This window comes from Chinchilla lanigera, unplaced genomic scaffold, assembly GCF_000276665.1.
Source record: "Chinchilla lanigera isolate Chin_1 unplaced genomic scaffold, ChiLan1.0 scaffold00019, whole genome shotgun sequence".
In the NCBI taxonomy this organism is placed as follows: Eukaryota; Metazoa; Chordata; class Mammalia; order Rodentia; family Chinchillidae; genus Chinchilla; species Chinchilla lanigera.
The window spans coordinates 22214330-22234068 of NW_004955420.1; the positions used below are offsets into that span (position 1 = coordinate 22214330).

General features: G+C 39.1%; 1 long non-coding RNA gene across 1 annotated transcript; it reads right to left on the reverse strand.

Annotated features, from left to right (window-relative positions):
• Window positions 1-795: 795 nt before the first annotated feature.
• Window positions 796-10405, reverse strand: LOC102012541. The gene is made up of 3 exons (XR_260735.2): window positions 10309-10405; window positions 8261-8388; window positions 796-1874 (listed from the first exon to the last, which is right to left on the reverse strand). It is a non-coding gene; the product is annotated as an uncharacterized LOC102012541 (long non-coding RNA).
• Between the last annotated feature and the right edge of the window lie 9334 nt (window positions 10406-19739).

Consider the following 19739-nt stretch of genomic DNA (forward strand, 5'->3'; position numbering starts at 1 on the left):
ATGAAATAAGAAATATTTCCCTTGCTGGGGATATAGCTCAGCGGAACAAGTGCCTGCCTGGCAAGCACAAGGTCCTGAGTTTAATTCCCAGTACAAAAAAAAAAAAATATTTCCCTTAAACTAAAAGTCAAGGGGCCAAGGATATAGCTCAGCAGCACAGCGCCTGCCTGACAAGTACAAAGTCATGAGTTCAATTCCCGGTACTCCCCCCAAAAATATATAAACTGAAAGTCAAATATTAACCATTAATTACTTTGTCACAAATAGTAGTACAAAGCTGAAAAAAAATCACCGAGACTCCTAAGAATCCAAATGCAAAGAAAGCCATTAGTACTAGAATTAGTTACGAAGGGCAATTGTGACTAAGAAAAAAAAAATGCATGTTATGTAATAACTAGCTACATACACATTTATATATGCACATAAACCTAAAACAATATTTATTCTTACTATGTGGCATACAATGTAAAATATCCTCTTCTTCCTTTCATTCAAATAAAAGTACATGTAGTAAAGGAATCTCCAAACAACTAATATGCCACCACTCTTAGCTCCTCTGCCTAGAGCATAATCAATCAATGCCACATTTATAATTTTAGAGAAATATACAGTTTTCTCCTCAGTATTAGCCTCTGATAGTATATTCTAAGTACTCAGAGAAAAAAATTTTCTTAAAAAATTAATATGATCTCATTTTCATGGAACCAGCTGAGACACGTGCTTTCACAGTGTTTAAATCCCCCATTTCCCCGGGGCCAAGGAAGAGGGAATGATTTGTACCTAGGTAACATGACCTAATGTCCGTATCACACATTTTATTAGTCTTTTTTATGTACATGATTTCACTGGATCCTCACAACAACCCTGTGAGGTAGGTGGGGAAAATGTAAGGCTCATTTTACAGATAATGAAGCTCTGGCTCAAGGAGGTGAAGTAGCTTTTCCTGGCTCTCGTGCAGCTAGTTAAGAAGTGGTGGTGGAGGGGCTGGGGATGCAGCTCGGTGGCGCAGCGCCTGCCTGGCACACAAGGTCCTGAGTTTGAGTCCCGGCACCCCCTGCCGCCAAAATAAAAAAAAGTGGTGGTGGAGACAGAAGAACCTTCTGCTTTTAGGTTGTGGCTCTTTTCTCTAGACCATATAGTTTCTGAAAGTGTAATTTAACCTCAAAAACGCATACTTTAAATATACAAAAATATAAGCTACACTAATGTTATTAATATATAAATATATTTGTTAATATATAATTTATATATAAATATAAATTAATATACTAAACTATATAACATTTTAAATATTTTATTTAGCTGAAAATTCAACCCAGGGCTTTATACATGCTAAACATGCATTCCAATCTCATATGTGTTAAAAACTTAATCTTCATTTTTATATTACTGATCTAAAACTTTTCTAAAAAATAACAAAAGACGTAATTCCAAACTTATCCCACCAAGTTTATGCTTCTCTGCCAATAAAACTTACGGCCACAGGGGCTGGGGATTTAGCTCAGCGGCAAAGCGCCTGCCTGGCAAGCGCAAGGTCGTGAGTTCGGTTCCCGGTACCGGAGAAAAACCAAACCAAAACAAAACTGACGGCCACAGAACATACGTTTCTTTAGTTCCTGTCTAAAGAAACATAAGCGATAGGAAGGTCCCTAGTGGCCAAGAAAATTGAAGGGAAGTTAGAGGAAGGGCTACTAAAAACTGTATTCTTGGATTTTATTCTCTTTCGGCTTTTGCTTTGTGAGAGAGTTCAGTGGAGAACTTTAAGGAAGATGACACTTGAAGCCTCTGACGAGGATCTAAGTCTTGCTGAGGTTACTCTCACTCAACTCTTGAATGCACAGTGACGCTGGTCTTCAAAATCTCGGCACTTGATGCTTGAAAACAAAACACAGAAAAATTCCACTAGCAAGTCTAATAATTTTTTTTCAAAAAGGGAAGTTAAAAAGTTCTTTGCTCAATAATTAATCAGACTGCTAGATACCATGCTAAAAGAACAGGAAGAAGAAAAAGGTTTTGAAAAGATAGGCAAAATACATTCATTGGCTTATATTCTTCACTACAAACTGCAACAGAATCCAAAGTTCTTACAGAACCACTAAGCATCTGTAGTCAAAGAAAGCGATCTAAGGAAAATTCTTGAATCTCTTTGCTGCCTCTCCAAGACATCTGATTGTCTTAAATTGAGCTTCTGAGGGCTGGTCTTTATGTGTATGTGTGTGTGGGGGGGTGTTGGGACTTGAACCCAGGGCCTTGTACATGCAAGGCAAGAACTCTACCACTGAGCCACGTCCCCAGCCCTGCTTTTGAGGTCTGAAAGCACGGCTGAAATATTTGTTAGAAGAAAGCATAAGATGAAACCAACTTTGGGAAGTAGAGAAAGGAACTGAAGATTATTATGGTCTGAAGATATTTTTCTGAGCATGGAGAAAAAGTAGCAAAGCCTTCAAGCAGAAAAACAGACCACTTTGCAAAGGTTCATATAAAAAACATATAGCAAAACATTATAAACATGTGCAGATATAATCAAGGGAAATTATATCCACCTGAAACTCCAGTTCTGTAAATAATTAGCAACAGCTGACGTCCCCAAGGGGATGCTAGCATCTGTTCTATCCCTTCCTCTTTGTTCTTGTTAGACAGAATTTTTAATTTCAATGACTTAATTTTGTACTTGTCACAACTGTTTCTTTTTACTTTACCTGCTCCTGCAAACCTTCCTTTTCTCCCAAGAAACCAATGAGCTCTTAAAAAATTAATAGCAGCTAGTAAGTATTTGCTGAGGCTTTCATTTGTGTCAGGCACTGCTCTCTGTACTTTATGCAGATTCATTCATTTAACCTTCACAGCAGCCCTATGAATTAGACACTAATATCACCCCCAATTTTTTAAGATGATGAAACTGAGGCACAGAAGAATTAAGAAATTCAGATAATTATCTAGCTAATAAAGACTGGAGCCAGGAATCAAACTCATGCCTTCTGGCTAAAAACCAGTTGTGTTACAAAACTGGTTTCAACATAAAATTTATCAGGACAAGGGTCGTTTGCTTTAATCAGCCATGTCACAATCTTTCCTTGCATATTCCAACGAAAAAGCACAATGACTAATTAAATACCCTAAGAGCAGTAACAAAGCTCTAGCAGTCACTGCTCAGGAGTGATACCCTACAGGAATGTCAAGGCAGGTTAGAATATAAAGCATGACATTAAAATACTAACAGTGATAGATTATAAGTGATTCTATTCCTTTTTTTGGCTTAGTTCCCCACCCTAGGATTAAACCCAGGGCCCCTTCCATGCCATGCATGCCTACTACCTTTAAGCTATACCCCAACCCCAGGTATTTCCTGTATCCTAATTTTTGTGAAGTGGACAAGAATTACTTGTATAATTTTTTAAGTGTGCCATCATTATTATTAACATTTATATTAAATTTACCCTAAAATTATTAGGTAAGTTTATTTTTTCCTCCATTTAAAGACCCAAAAAGTTCAGTGAAGAATAAGCTTTATGATAACGAAATAACAACAATAATAGCTACTATTTATTCAGGCAATTTATCTAGCTACTATTTATCTTGCCTAATATAGGCATGTTAGGACAGCTAGTAAATATTGGAACCCAGAATCAGAGCTGTCTACATGATGCTCAGGTCTGCTCTTTCCAGTGCAGTGCAGCCTGTCCAGACAGTTGCATAGCTTTTGTTATTAAGTACACAAAAGAAATTTTCAGGTATTCCTCCTTGTCTTCTATAGAAAATACAAAACAAATTATTTACATTCAGTCAGGGTTATCATTTTGGATATCTATTAACACAAAGTTGTTTCAAATAACCAAAAGGGCATAGGTTGCTACAATTTTAAAATTAGCTGGTCTCTTTTATAACTTCTTTCTTTTCTTTCCTGTTGATGTGCTTGCCTCTAAGGAGTACCTGAACCATTTACAGTTTGTTGCTTTTAATAGTCTGCAGTTAGATACCAGTTAATCAAGCTTGTTAGAACTGTGTCTAAAATAAAAGTACATACATCAAATAAGAATCTGAGAAAAGCAGGTAGATTTTATGTTTAATACTTTGAGGGAAGAGGTAATTTTTAGGTTTATATCCTGATTATGGATGAGGTGAAGTTAATGTGTAAGTGACCAGCAGGTAGATATAGGCTACTGCTAATTAAATATAGGAATAGTAGAAGGTAAACACATCTGTGATAAATCAGTTTATTACACTACAAAATGTTTTAGAAGTTGAAAAGAATCTTCAAAATAATCTAAATACTTTCTCATACAGTGAGAAATCCTCTCCCACAATATTCGTGACATTCAGATTTTCTTATGTAACCCTAATGACCCAGAGTTTACAGTCTCTCAACACAATCTGCTCAACTAGTGAGGAGTTCTATACCTTCTCCAACTCACAAATTAATTTTGGACTAAACAGAGAATAAATGTACTGCCTATGGAATTTCCCCAACATTTCTAAAATCTTCTGTTTTCTGGGAAAAAATAGTTCTAGGCCCCTCAGTCTAGATTATCACAGTTGTCCCTTTATTTAATCATGAAATTAATTGAAAATAGTTCTCTTATTCTTCAAAATTATATAGTAATGAAATTTGTACATTGTATGTTATTGTTTTATAGATTAATGGGGTCTATTAAATCAATGTTGGTTACATATAACTGGAAAGGTAAGAAAGGCTTTGGATCTAGTTCAATTAAAATTGAAGAGCAATAAAATTTTGAATTTTCTCCCTGCTCCAAGTGCATATGTCAGCAAACAGAATTTTAGATACCTGTAACTATAATTGTTTATGTTGCTAGATTTTCATTTCCTCATTCTAAGGGTTTTCTGCCTTCCTGTCACTTGGGCCTTGGCAATGATCTACTCTCACAATTCTGAATTAGCTCCAACAGACCCAGTTCTGAGGCCTTAAAATGCTAACTTTTTTTTTTCATTGCATTAACTACATAACTTCCTATCTGAAATTTCTGGTTTTCCAGGAAATTATATATATAAATATAATATAATGTGTCACATATCTATGTGCATGCACACACACACAGACAGGCACATTCCTCAATTCTATGTTCTCTAACTGTAACTTTTATATTCATGTTAATTTCCTTAATATATGTCATCCTTAACATATTCTAGCATCTTGATTCAGGAAAACTACCCCTTGGATTGAACTCCTCTATAGTCATTGTCTTAACAAGAAGAGTCCCATGGTAGGCATCCTTCTCAATGATTTCCCTTTTGTGGCCACAGTGATTAAATCCTTAAGAAAGCATCGTTTAACAGAGATGACGCTATGCAAAATATGCTGCTAAAGTATGGCACAAAGCATACATGCCTGCAGAGGCTGAGGCAGGAGGATGACTTAAGCCCAGGAGTTTGAGACTAACCTGGGCAGTACAGTGAAACCCCATTTCAAAAAAATAAAATAATGGCCAGGGCTGGGAGGTAGCTCAGTGGTAGAGCACTTGCACAGCAGGCAGGAGGCCCTGGGTTCTATGTCCAGTACTACAAAAGTAAATAAATACTTGATATAACCTGTTTTATTCCATTAAACATGATTTAGCCCCTATATTAGTGATCTGCATTATGATTTTACAAGATATACAACCAGTGATATAGAAGACCAGTGAAATAGAAGTATGTATCTTACATATGCTGGCCTCAACCAAGTTTCACATAAAATCCCTTTATTAATCAAACTAAGATTATATTTTTGTATTTCTTATATAATTCATGTTACTATCTATTACTATTATTCAAAATGTCCCACAATAAAGGTATGGGAAGATAAAAATACTTAGAGAAGTAAAAGTCACCATTTCTGCTATGTACAAGCAGATAATCAACCAATTCAAAGTAATAAAGAATGGCATTACCCAAGTATACCTCTCTAAATTATCTTTCCAGTTTACTGATTTTATTAACAGAGAACAAGCCATTGTTTAAAATGCCTTAATCCAGTTCTAAACATCAAGAACAATGTCAAATAGTAACAGCAAGACTTGTTTAAAGAATACAGAAGCCAAAGGTTTGCGATGTAGCTCAGTGGTAGAGTGCCTGCCTAGCTTATTCAAGACCCTGAGTTTGACTGCCAGCACCCCAAGAGAAAGAAACACAGAAGGAAAGGAGTGTGGAAGAAGGGAGGAAGAGAGAACAAAGGGGGAAGGGAAGGGTAGAGAGTACCTAAGCAGCAATTCAAATAAAACAAAGTCAATCTCATTTAATAAAACTAAGACTCTCAGAAGAACCAGGCCAAAGCAATACAAACCTAGCTTGCAAACAAAGGTAATAACCATCACATCATTCAGGAAGGTCAACAACATGCTATACACTACATGAGTACTGAATTTGGCAGCACTGATGACAAGGTTTAAAACCCTATTAGAATATTACCAAACCTTCTTTTAGCTCTGAACAAACAACACACTGTGTAACCCCACTCTTAAATTGTGCAAAGAATTTTAAGGACAGAAAGTCATAAAGAATATTCATTAAATTACCCTAAAGCATGACTGTTTCTTATTATGAAAATGGAAATATGCTCAGAGTAAAAAATTCAACCCACCAGAAAGAGTATACATTAAAAATACAAGTAGAAAGCGCCTGCCTGGCAAGCGCAAGGTCGTGAGTTTGGTTCCCGGTACCAGAGAAAAACCAAAAAACAAAAACAAAAACAAAAACAAACAAACAAACAAAATACAAGTAGACTAGACCTCTAGTCTTATTCTCCAAGGAATTCTATCTATAGTTCCTTATATATAGGTGTGAAGAAATTTTGTATGTAAGTAGTAAATATACACTTCTTAAAACACAAAAACACACTATCATATACTTTTATATTATTTTTCTCAGTTAACAGTGTATTTTTCCATATCTGCATTGCTGGATCCACCTCATTCTAAGAGCTGCAAAGTATTACATTGTATAAACGGATTTATTTAACCAGACCTCTGTTGAAGCATGTCTAGGTTATTTCCAGTTTTTATTTTTAATGTTAAACAGTATTGTAACAAATATCTTCTTATGCAAATTTTGTGTGCAAATGCAAACAGATGTGAAAGATGAATTCCTAAAAGTATTGCCTTCTATTAGAATTAATAAATTCTAAATAAGAAGCCAGAATATCCACAAAGGAGACCAGAAAAAAATTACAAGTTAAATGCTCAGTGATTAAAAGGTGCCAAACATCACAAATTTAAGGTTTTAAAATTATTTTTTAAGGTTTTGAAAATTAATAAACAGCTGAATTAGGAAAAGTGATAGAGAGACAGACAGAAACAGAGAAAATCTTTACTTCCTGGACAGAAAGTTTTATATAAAGGGCTGATGAATCACCTAAGAAACAAAAGAAGAAAAGAAACATGGAAAGGAGGAGAGAGTAGGGAAAATGGAAAGAAAACAGCCGTTAGGCCTGGTGGCACACGCCTGTAATCCCAATTAAAAAAAAAATAAAAGTACATCATGTTTTGATGTAGTTCAATCCCCAGTACCAGAAAAAGGAGGGCAAGGAGGAGGACAAAGAGAAAGAAGAGTAGGTGTAGGAATAAAAGCCACGTGTAGTGACACACGCCCATAATTCCAGCACTCAGGAGGCTGAGGCAGGAGGATCACCGAGTTTGAGGTCTGCTTGGGCTACACAGTGAGACTTCGTGTCAAAAAGAAAACAAAACAAAACAAGAAGAAGGAGGAGGAAAAAATGAGTCAAGATAAAGAAAGAAAGAAAAAGACACTTTGGGGGCCTCTTGCTTAAACCTAAGGCACAAAATATAATTGATCAATAGATCTAGAATACAGCCAAACTTGGATGCTACATGATTTAAATGACTGTCTGAGGCCTAATTTTTTGTTGTTGTTGTTGTTTTTTTCCAGTACCGGGAATCGAACTCACGACCTCCCGCTTGCCAGACAGATGCTGTGCCGTTGAGCTAAATCCCCAGCCTTAAGGCCTAATTTTTAGAGGGCATCAACAGATTTATTTTTACTAGAATAAAAAGTATTGAAAGGGGATCTCCCCAAAGGAAAGCAGAACAGTAAACCTCCACAAACAACAAACCCAGGCAATCTCTTGATTTGACAAGAAAATAGTAACAATTGTCTTATACATACAAAACAAACCTCTTCGGAAGGTTCTGATTAAAACATGAAGAGATTCAGGCCTATATTTTTCAATTACATTTCTGAAATTTCCTTTGCCCATCTAAGGCTATTCCAGCATTTCACCTAACACAAAACACAGTCAACAACTTACCTCTCCCAAAGTGCTAGGATTTGCATGCCACAGTACAAATTGATTCATGGTTTTGTCCATTAATGGTCTGTGGGTTTCTTTACATGAAGTCCATGTTGGAATCCATAGATCTTAGTGCTCTGTAAAAACTGAAAACCTCAAAAATGTCAATGTGCATATCTAGGTTACCACTTGGTTAACAATTCCTTATGAGTAACAGTTATACTATAGAGATACTTAGATGTGCCAAGTTAGTGAATGTGACATTAAAAAGCAGATTGAGATGGCAAAACTAGACTAAGACACTAACAACCTTGATGACTGCAAAACATTATTTTTAATAATATTTATATGTACATTGAACATGATACCATAATAACAGCATAAAGAAATGGGGGTTACTTAGACATCAGGATTTTCCAGAAACTCAGAAGATTTAAAAGTAGGCAAAAGTGTAAAATTTAAATAGTACAATAATGTATTTACATATCTAGTTTTGAACTTTTCAACCTATTTGAAGAATATCCTAGGTTTTAAATTTAAAAACGCATACTAATTTCTTCTTTGTAAACACACATACACACACAACACAACAATGACATAAATTTAAGGTCTCCCACCCCACTCTACCCAGTCTAATTAGGGGTCTGGAACTTCTCAAGAGCTTCTATGTCATTAGATTGCCCATATACATCATCACCTCACTGGGACTATATATAGGTAATGATTCATGGCCAGATCTCATTCCATAGCTTTATGCATCATCTATACTTTATTCCATTTGATAACCAAAACCCACTTGGCTACAACACTTGGTTTTTGTTTGTTTGTTTATTTTGTTTTGTTTTTGTTTTTCTGTCTTTTTGAGACAGGGTCTCACTATGCAGTTCAGGGGGGCCTTGAGCTCACTTTGTAGCCCTGGCTGGTCTCGAACTCACAACAATCCTCCGCCTCAGCCTCCCAAGTGCTGGGAGTACAGGCGTGCGCCATCACGCCTGGCTCAACACTTGTTTTTTAAAAGCATGCTCCCTCTTTATTACATTTAAGATGCTTTTTACAAAGGAAACCCATAATCTTTAAGGAGTCATTATTTTAGGGTGTGTCCTACAACTGCTTCTTATGTGACATGCGAGGTGAAACTTCTGACTAGATTTTTATAACTCATTATTCCACTTCTGCTATGAAATAATTCTCATTTACACTGCAAATGTAAGCAGTATCTCACTATGAAAAAAATTAAGAAAAAGTTTATACTGCTAAAAGTACTTAAGACATCAATCAACAGCTCAGTGCATTAAAACTGCACCTTATCATTTGCTGACCTCCCTAGTACCACTCGTCTACTAGACGTTCTCCCCAGAACAGTAAAAGAACCTGAAAGAAATCAAATACAGTAATCGCCTTATCCTGTCCACCCAGAGAAAAGTATTTGTAAAGTTCATTAACTGTACACATTTGTAAAGTTCATTAACTGTAACACATACACACACACACACACACACACACACACACACACACACACACACACACACACGCCGTCCTGAATCTCTCCTGCACCAGAGGACTGGAGTCACTTCTACATTCTGAGGCTGGGATACTGAGATGTGGGAGAAGTTCCTCCGCCAAGCCACAGTCGCCTTCTTTCAGCGACGCGTTCATTCCTTCCACAACGTCTTTAGACGTTCATAGTGGCAAGGTACAGGCAGTCTAAGGATTAAGCGATGCAAAAGTCGAAGTCCCCGTCCCTTGCTTCCATAAGGGGTCGGGGTGGGTGAGAAGTGAGCTCATCTCTGAGCTTGTTCTCCCCACATCCTCCTGCCAGAACCGACCGATTCCAAGAAGACCAGAAGACTGCCTTTCCTGACAGCCCTCGTCCCCCACGATCCGCTACCAAGAGTTCCCCGCGACCCTATGCCCTCAAAGAGTAGTCTCGAGCCAGGAAGCCTCCCTCCAGTCACCATCTACTGCGTGAGCCACCTCTCTCGGCCCGAATTCAGGGCCTGGAGCGACCTAGGTCATCGATCCCAGCTCCCACCTCCACCCGCATCCCGGCGCGGCCCGCAGGTTACCTGCGGAGGATCGAAGGCTCCCAGCTCACCACAAACACCGCGCCCCTCCCACTACGACTCCCTCTGCCACTAGGTGCCGCCTCCACGCGTAACTTCCTGTGCGTCGCTTCCGACCTGAATCCTGTCCCTCCCCGCAGTCCAGCTAGGAGCGCGACTCCTGTTTGGTGACGTCACTTCCGCTCTGTTCTCTGGTTCTCCCACAGTTCCTAGGCGCACCAGATCTTGTTTGTGTGTTTCTGTTATCCCTGCGAAGTGTGCCCTTCAAACTTCTTCGCCAGCTTTTACAGCCTTCCCTTCTGCAGCTTGAACTTTCCCTGATTTGAATTTAAACATGGTACCCCCAAATTAGGACAGTCTCTGGGGGAGATCATAAGATTATTCTTCTGGTTTTCCTGAACACTCTGTCCAGAGGAGTGTTTGGGAATGCAGGTTCTGAAGTTGCGCTGTCTGGTTTCAAATGCTACCTTCCTCCTTTCTAACTGTCAGGCAAGTTACTCAACTTCTTGGTGCTTGTTTGAAGTATGAAACAATACATACTAGTACCTACATACTAGGTTAATTGGATGATATCAATGTAGGGCGGTTGTATCACTTGAGCTAATACAATGCAGGCACTCAGTGAGTACTAACTGCTACATTTTTCTCTCTTATGAACTCTCTTGCTCCTTACTGGAACATCCACCTGGAAGGGATTCTGGAACCAGGTTTTAATTCAGTGATGAATTGATGGTTCCTGGTACCCTCCTCTTCAGAGCTGTGAGCTCTTCCAGACATGGAACCACAAATAGGAATCAACTTTAACCCCACCTGAAAGCACCTGCTTATTGTGTGAGGTACTGGGGGAAAAGATGAATACAACCAATGCTCAGCCCTCAGAAGTAGAGGTGCTCAATAAATGGTTATGGAAAGAAGCAAACTTACAAAAAAAGGAGATGAAGGGACCAATTAAACGAGGATTGATCTTTAGGACAAAAAAATTACAGAATGATAAAGCTGAAATGAAGTTTAGAGACCATATGGTCAACCTCCTTCCCTTCACGTAAGGAAAATTGGATCCAGAGAAGTGACAAAAAGATGACCTTTAAAATGCTCATCATCTGCCCTTGTTTCCCAAATCTGCCTCGAGTTTACTTTCAAGACCTTCACTCTCAAATACAAAGGGATAGAAAAATATTCATACCAGAGAGATAAGGGCTAAATAACCTGACGGATGCCGCACAATTCTAGTGATCTTTGAATGTTCTGGGGTGGCCACTGCTGGGTTCATGTCAAACAGTCCTGTTCATTTCAAACAGTAGCCCTCCTCCCCTGGCAAACTTCTCCTATGGGCCCAATCAGTAGACACTGAGTAAGGCTGGAGGCTTTAAGAGTAAAAAGGCCGAGGTAAATATCCTGAGTAAATGGAAGTTCTGCTTCCATACAGTCTTTAAATTTGAGCTGCAAGATCAGTTCTCATGAGTCTCCAGCCTGCTGGTCTACCTGCAGATTTTGAACTCACCAGCCTCTATAATTATATGATCTATTTCATTAAGATAAATCTCTACTAACTAATCATTTGACCTTAAATGACTTCACCTCTCTGGGACTAAATTTAAAGTCTTTCCTGAACAAACCTTGTATTGTTCTGTTTAGTGGAAGAAATGCAAAATATTCACCACTATGACCACTAGATGGCAGTGATAAGGTGTTCTGCTCTCCCTTCCCCTCCTCTCCTCCCCCTCCTCCCTCTAACCCTCCCTTCCTCCTTCTCTTCCTCCTCCTCTTCCTTCTTCCTTTCTTTCTCTCCTTCTCTCTCTTCCTTCTTTTACTTCTCTCTCTCCCTCTCTTGTCTCTTCCTTCTCTCTCTCCCGTTCCCCTCTCCCTCTCCCTCTCCCCCTCTCTCCTGTTACAGTGAGATTCAATGAGATAGGTACAAGAAGCCAAAAATGTGGGAACAAACAAAGCTTTATTGAAGAGTGCAACCAACACCACTGACCAAGAGTCAAAAAAAGCAAGATATCAGTGACCAGAGAGCTTTGTGCTGAGTTTTTATACTTTTACAAGTAACTATGGTAACCATATTACTTCATTTAGGAATTTTACAAAAGTACTACATCATGGTCACAAGATTTACATTTCCCAGGGGTTTGCTAGTAGGGTTAAATTTTCACTTGGCTGCAGTTTGCTTTAACTGTTTGTTTCTCATTTTATAGCTCTGTTTTCCTCTTGTTAGCTATAAGGGAGGGAGTAGAGAATTGAGGTCATCTAAAGTTTAAGTGACTTCTAAAATGGAGTTACAAAAAGAAAATGGAGTTTGTCTTGCCGTATCATTCCCACCTCAAGGACATATTTTCCTCTCTCAGGACATATGTAGTCCTTTCAGAACAGGCAAAGGTTCAGGAGGCCTCCAAAACATGATCTCAAATGGAGTGAGCTCTATCCTAGTACAGGGTACAGCAAGATTGCAGTAGGGCCATTGGAAGCATAGTCACCCAGTTTGCCCCAGTCTCTTGGTGAAGCTTGACTAGGGTGGTCTTTAAAGTCCAATTCTGAGCCAGGCATGGTGGTGCATGCCTGTAATCTCAGCACTCTGGAGGCTGAGATAGGAGAATCATTGCAAGTTTGAGACCAGCCTGGGCTACAAAGTGAGCTCAAGCCCAACCTGAACTGCATAGTGAGACCCTGTCTCAAAAAGACACACACATAAAGTCCAATTCTGTGTCTCTACCTAGCCAGAACTCTGTGGCTAGTAGGTAGTGTGTAGCTTCCATTTTAGCCTTAAGGCTGTGGAAAGGCTCTGAACCACTTGACCCATGAAACAGGCCCATTATCAGAACCTACCATCATAGGGAGCCCTTACCCAGTCATGTTTAACTCCATCAGGGCTTTTATCAACTCTCTGGATGTCTCAGTCCTTGTGGGTATGGCCCCCATCTAGCTCGAGTAGGTGCAAATGAGGACTAACAGATACTTCTTGTTTCCACTTGTTGATTTCTGTAAAGTCCACCTTGACATCCTCAAATGGCAGTGTTGTCTCCAGACTCCAGGCTGTTGCTGTGAGTGAAAAACTGGACTGTTGTGAGTGCAAGCTGCACATGTGCTTTGCCACAGAAATGCATAAGATCTAAAGTCTAGATATATAGAAGTGACAGCCAAGCAGCTCTGCCATGGCTGTCTCTCCCAAGTGAATACAACTATGCAGTTCCTAGATCACAAAATGTCCTACAGCCTTAGGAAGGAACACCTTCCCACCTGGAAAAAATTTCCATCCATTTTGTTCTGTAATGATGGAGACCACTGCAAAGTGGCTCTGAGCAAGATTTAATATGAAGCAATTGACTTTCCTTGTTTACTGGTGAGTTGTCCGAAGCTTAGGTACCTTGTCTAAAGATGAGCAGCAGACTCATTGTAAATGAACCTCTGTGAGTCACTGGTCACCGCTGAGGCCTGTATTGGCCTGTGAAGCTGTGATGCCTCAAAGGAGAAGATAAGGCCACAGCTGAGGACGTCTGGCTCTAACCACAATTAACTTAAAGGAGACTATAGCTGCAGGCTCCATACTCCTATAATAAATACCAGTCTAAACATAAGGTAGTTATGGTTTGGTTCTGGATGTCCTCCCAAAGCCTCATGCAATCATGGGGCCGGTTTCTGGAATTTATGATTGATTCATGGGTGTGAGTGCTACACCTGCCCTGGGGCAGATAGTTTGCATAGGTAAGGGAGAGAAAGAGGCTGCTTGCTGCCACTCCTTCCTTTTGCTGTTGCTGCTTTTGCTATCCTCTGCCACCATGAATGGTTGCCCTGTGCTATGTGCCACTCTGCCTTGGAGCCAGCCAAATCTCCACAAACTGTGAGCTAAATCAACCTTTCTTTCCTCAATTTTGGGTGTCAGGTATTTTGTCTCAGCAATGAGAGAAAAGTAACCAAGATGATCAGCATAATTGACTACTTGGGAAAATTCTCCCAAGGTCCTGCTCAGGTTCCCGAGTTTTCTTGAGTATCCCCCTCCTTTGTTTGAGAACCAAATAAATACAGGCTGCCCAGAGAAGTCTTTGTCTAAACTCAAGAATATTGAAGCTGTAAGAGAGTTAGGCCCTCTGGGAGCCCTGAAATCATTTCAGTTGTCTCATTTATTTAAGCCTTCACCATCCACTCGCATGGGAGATTGTGGGCCTGATCAGCCTGTAATAACTAAGGGTTATTTAACCTGATACTATAGTCCCCTCTGTTGTGACTCACTTCAGTTCTGCTTCTGAATACTTGGGTGGTTTGAGGAGTGAAGCCACTAGAGCTCGGGCTACAGGGTATGAGTCTCCAACAGCAGCTTGTTTTGCTGCTAGATCAGGTGCTCCATTTCCTTGGGCCTCTAGAGAATTGTCTTTCTGATGGCCCAGATAATGGATCATGGCTACCTTAGTGAGAAGCAAAACAGCCTGTAGCAAGTTTAATATCTCCTAAGATTTTTGAATGTCTTTTTCTCCCGTGGCTAGGATGCCTCTTTCCTGGTGGATGGCGCCATGTACCTGCAAAGTGGTGAAGGCCTACAGGGAGTCAGTAGAGACATTCACTTGCATGTCTTTTCCTATCTCCAATGCCCAAGTAAGAGTCATCAGTTCAGCCTCAATTCAGCCTTTTGTGCCCATGTTCCAGGAGGCAAAGCCTTGGACCACAGAGGCTACTCTAGGGTGACAACCACTGCCCCCCCCAAAATCCCATCGATTACCACCTTATTGCCATCTGAAAACAGGGTCAGGTCAGGGCTCTGGAGGGGTGTGTCCTGTAGGTCAACTCTGGCTGAGTAGACTGCCTTGGTTGTTTTCACATAGGCGTGCTCAGGTGGCTCCAATGATGTTGGTAAAAGGAAGGCAGGGTTGAGGGTCATCAAGTCCCCTTAGTAAAGTACATTTTCGTTTCCCCCTCTGGATCTTCTCACCCAAAAGTGAACAACTCTTGGGATGCAACAGACAAAGGAATATAGAGAAAAACATCTTTCAAATCTAACACAGTATACCAAGTCCAAGTTGGTGGGAGTAGACTAAACAAGGTATAGGGGTTGGGTACACTTGGGTGAAGGATTATAACCATGGCATTTACTACCCACAAGTCCTAGACTGGGTGCTATCCACTTGTCCCAGGCTTGTGAACCAGCAGAAAAGGAGTATTCCAAGGAGACAGACATTTTTTTGGAAGGATAGGACCATATTGGTTATTCTTTCAGCCCATCTATTTTTTAATTTTTGGTTTCCAAACCTCAGTTGCTGAGTATCCAGAAGATCCTTAAAATATAAAGTATAGCCAGAGGACTATTACTTCTTACCAAGCAAGAATGTTCTAGTAGATGAATCCCTGTAGAATGTTAACAAAAAGCAATTATATAGTTTTACAGAGAAAATTCAAACATAGTATTATAATGTAACAGTGATGATGACATTTTTATACCACATTTGAATCTCTATCTTGGAATAGAATAGTCTTTTAGTCAATTATCCCTACCTAACACATAAGAAGATTTTACCTAATTTATCATCCTTATGTTATTGAAGAAATTTGTAACACTGGCCAGGCTGTTATGAATTTTATCAGTTTACATAACTGGTTACTTTTTTTCCTAGACACACTATGTGCTCCTTTTAAGTAGGGATATTTCATAATTTTAAATTTCTAATAGAGTGTCTGATCACACTTCTGTATATGTAAGTGCTTCTGAATATGTGATCAGTTAAGTTCTCAGAAAGAAAAGACACCCTAGGAAGTACCACGAAAGGTCAGTTCATTCAATACATCATTTCTATAGGTAAACATAGAAGGCCCAGAGAAGGTAACTAAAATTATTTGCATCATACTACAAAAAATTGGCACTAAGAAAGCCAAATATCATGTGTCCATGTGCAACTTAACTAAAGAAAAGCATCAAGATAATCAATAGCTAACAAAATACATTAATTAATTCCAGTAATAAGTGAGGTGACACAATACCAAACTTGTATAATACTCATAGCCAAACAGGTTCTATATAGCTTGAGTTTTTACAGAATTCTGCCATTGCAAGAAACTTATCTAAATAGAGCCATACTCCTAATAAGCACTATCTACATTAAGTATTACAATAGTACTATTATTTTTAATATACTGACAAATAGGACTTCTCAAATTACAAAGGATAGTTTAAAAAGTCTTAAAATCATATATACATGAAACAAAAATAAAGGAAAATATTTAGGCATACCAACATGTAACGTAAAAGCACTTCAAAATAAATAAAAAGGCAAGGTATTATGAAAATTAAACAACTATAGAGTAATAAAGACATAAAGCAAAATCAAAGTTAGTAGTGAATTACCTCTAAAATTACTCATGAAAGAGAGCTTTGGCACTTTGAAAAGACCAGATGCCTATCTTTCGAGGTCATCATGTTTCATCTTAAATTAGTGCTAATAATAATTCAGATGGTTTCCATTATTAATTATCATTTGACTGATGACCTCACATTGACTTGACATGAACCTCTTATCAAAAATTTCTGGAGCACAAGACAAACACAGATGTCTGAATCTGAAAGAAAATATCTATCACTATAAATAATCCCAGCTTTACATTTTAGAATACTGTACATTTGGAAGGCATGAATACCTTTAATATACCATGAAATTAATAATGAATTGTGATTATTTTCTTTCTTAATTTAGTTTTATACCAATAACATCTCTTAATCAAAAACCTTATTGTCCTATTTTTGAAAACTTTACCTTTTGACAATGACCAATGTAAATATAACACAGTAATATATTTTTAACATTATTTATTGGAGTGTCTCCCATAAGGCTATGGAGATTATTGGGGCTCCTTATTAAAGAACAAAAACTAGTTAATGTTATTCCAGGCAACTGCTTTTTATTCATCAATTGCAGTCCTGTCTAATAATCTCTCCCCACCCTAAGAGATTTCTGTTTAACTATTTTAACAAATTTTTGATAATCCGTGAAAACATGATCTCAATACTTAATGCATTAAATTTGAAAGATGAGAGACTCAAATCACAATACCTAAACAACAATAAGCATTACATTTATAAAACCAATTTTAACATCATTTTGACCAGCTGGCAACTTTTGGTGGAAGCATATCTTTAATTTAGATGATATTTATCTACAAGCCAAATTAAATTTTGGATGATTATTTCAAAATTACAGAAAAAACACAAAAAGAAGAAAAAAATATTTTGAGCTCAAATAAAACAGCTGTTCTCGCCAGGTGTGACTGTGCATGTCTGTAATCCCAGCATTTGAGAGACTGAGGCAGGAGGCTTGTTGTGAGTTCAAGGCCAGCCTGAACTGCATAGTGAAACCCTATCCCAAAAACACACAAAAAATAAATAAATAAAATAAAACAACTGTTTACAAGTTGGACAGAGAAACAACCAAACAAAAAAACACATAAAACAATTTGCTTATAAAATCAGAGTGCACTCAAATATATCTTGACCAAATTGAATCATAATAATTTCTTTTGACCTAGGAGTGAGCCTATTGGTTGAGTACCTTCTGATATATATGCACGAGAGTCTATTAAAATCTAACAGGTTTCTCCTACACTGGCAGTTATCATGGGTTCCCTGGGGCTGAGAGACAGAGACCCGTGAGCCCATCAATGTGAAATTTCCTCTGATTCCATCACAAATGCTTTTCCTTTCTCTCTTTTTTTCCTTTTCTAGCAGTTTTGGACATTCCTGTTTGTAGTGTTCCTTTTCCTTGTGACAGGCACACTGGTCAGGATCTAGGGGATTGCAGTGACCTCCTCCCTGTTTGTCTCTTTTCCTAGCTGTTGAGTGGGCCTCCTTCTTGTAAACTGCCAACATTATCTTTCTCTTTTCCTGCTTAAATCTCCATTCTGCATCCTCTCTGTTATGAAGCAAATTTTGGGCAATCTCTGTCAGCTGGGACAAGTTCATCCCTGCAATACCTTCCAGTTTCTGTAGCTTGTGACACTTCTGCCACCTTATGTAGGTTAGTGGGGCAATGAGCTACAAAAAAAGCCCTTTTCTCAAAGCCTGATGATTTTTTAAAGCATTTAGCCCCTCCTCAGTGTTATAATCCCAGTTAGGGTTTCTTTGTCCTGTGTGGTTTTCTCCGTATCTAATCTCATTTGTTTCTCAGCCACCTTTAAAATTCTTTCCCTCCCCTCTGAAGAAAACAAAGTTAACACTATCTGTTGACAATCATTCCAGGTGGGGTGATGAGTCTTAGACACCAACTCCAGCAAAGTAATCAAAGCCACAGCAAAGTAATCAAAGCTCCAGCAAAGTAATCAAAGCCCAAGTCTGCTCTGAAAAGGGAGATTTTGAGTTCTCAAACTGAAGATTGAAGGTTTCCTCCCAGCCCCATCACAGCAGCTGGACCTGAGGAGGAGACTTCCTTGTCTGAGTCTGTTTTAGGCTGGGGGAAGACTGCCTGCTGTGGTGAAAAAATGGAAAGCCTCAGGGTCAGTGCCATAGCAGCACACCTTCACTCTGCTGTGGTGCCTAGGATGAATCTCCTGCTGAGGCAGGCAAGAGAGGGTATGCAGCAGCTCAGCAGGAGGGTATGGATAAGGCATGAGCTGAGCTGGGAGAAAACAGGGAGGATCATTTTCCTCAGGTGCTGAGGGCAAAACAGGGGATTCCTGCTTAGGGGACCTTTTCTTAATTACCAGAACTCAATCTGGGAATCCACAAACACATGTCACCTTTAAATTTGTCAAAATTCTTAATTGTGCATAAACCAGCATTGATGAGCTTACTGTCTGCTGAGCCTATGATAGCTCAATTTAGAACAAAAAGAGAGCAGTTTACCTTAGCAGGTCTTTCCTTCTGCACTCAGCCAACAACCCAAACAAGACGCCGAGGCTGCGGGGACCTGAAATCACGGGCACATTTGGGAGAAAAGTACAGAGCAGACACACAAACAAACAAAACAATCCCAGGAATCATGAATTGCCTCTGACCATCAATTTGAAAAAAAAAAAAAAGTAGAGTCTAGAACTGACCAAATCCAAAACAAATTTAGAGACAAACTCTGAACAAACTCAGAGACAAAGCTTTACATAAATTCTCAGTTTTGGTGGGACCAAACCACTGCCACATCTTGGAGCCTGGGCCCATCAAATTGTCAGTCTGGAAAAAAAGAAGACAATTCCAATTTTAAATCCTACATAGAGAAGAGAGCAGAGCTTTAGTCATTCCATTTATGCAGCCTCAGCATCCCAGCATGCAGTCGTCCTCAGGTAGCCAGCTGAAATCAGCCAGATGACCAACCACCTGAAGAGTGACTGGCGAAGCCAGGACGCACAGGGCGTCCTCAAACAAGGGGTCTTTTCCTTGTGAAGCCAATCTCGCTGGGGCCTCCAACTGTTACAGTGAGATTCAATGAGATAGGTACTCATGAGAAGCCGAACAATGCTTTATTGAAGCGTGT